The sequence below is a fragment of the Plasmopara halstedii genome (genome assembly GCF_900000015.1).
Source record: "Plasmopara halstedii genome assembly, contig: Scaffold_525, whole genome shotgun sequence".
In the NCBI taxonomy this organism is placed as follows: Eukaryota; Oomycota; class Peronosporomycetes; order Peronosporales; family Peronosporaceae; genus Plasmopara; species Plasmopara halstedii.
This window is the reverse complement of record NW_020187445.1, coordinates 998,234-998,738: the sequence shown is the minus strand read 5'-3', so window position 1 is coordinate 998,738 and position 505 is coordinate 998,234.

Here is a 505-nt window from a genome sequence, read left to right as displayed (position 1 = left end):
TCCCCGCCACTCCACAATATATCGGGTTTGACCCTGTCGACGCCGTCGACTCACACGACGTTTTACGTGATGGTGGACGTCACTCATCGAGAAGAGACGGCGTTAGACGATGAGGACTTGTTCGATTGCCGTCCGGTGACCCCCCGATGCTTTTCGAGCTCTGAAGGTCAAATTCCGCCGTCATGGGCACTCCGCTGAGCATCTTGCCGAGGTCGCATACGACCGTGCGGAAGACCTCGAGATTCTGAAGCACTTTGTGCACCGACTGCCTCACGTTGAGAACTACCGCGCTCTGTCAGAGCGGCTCCTAGCCGTCGAGCAGGCAAATACGTCACTTCGTGCGACGATGAAGTGCCTTGCGCCGTTTACATTGCAATCCGTGCTCAAACCCAGTTGCTGGTTCAGCTTCTGGGTGGTCGAGCGTCTTTGGGCGCCGCCGACTTTTCTCGACGTGAACACTGACGCCCACTATCACGTGGAACGTCTTGTGGGTCGACAGGGTCGA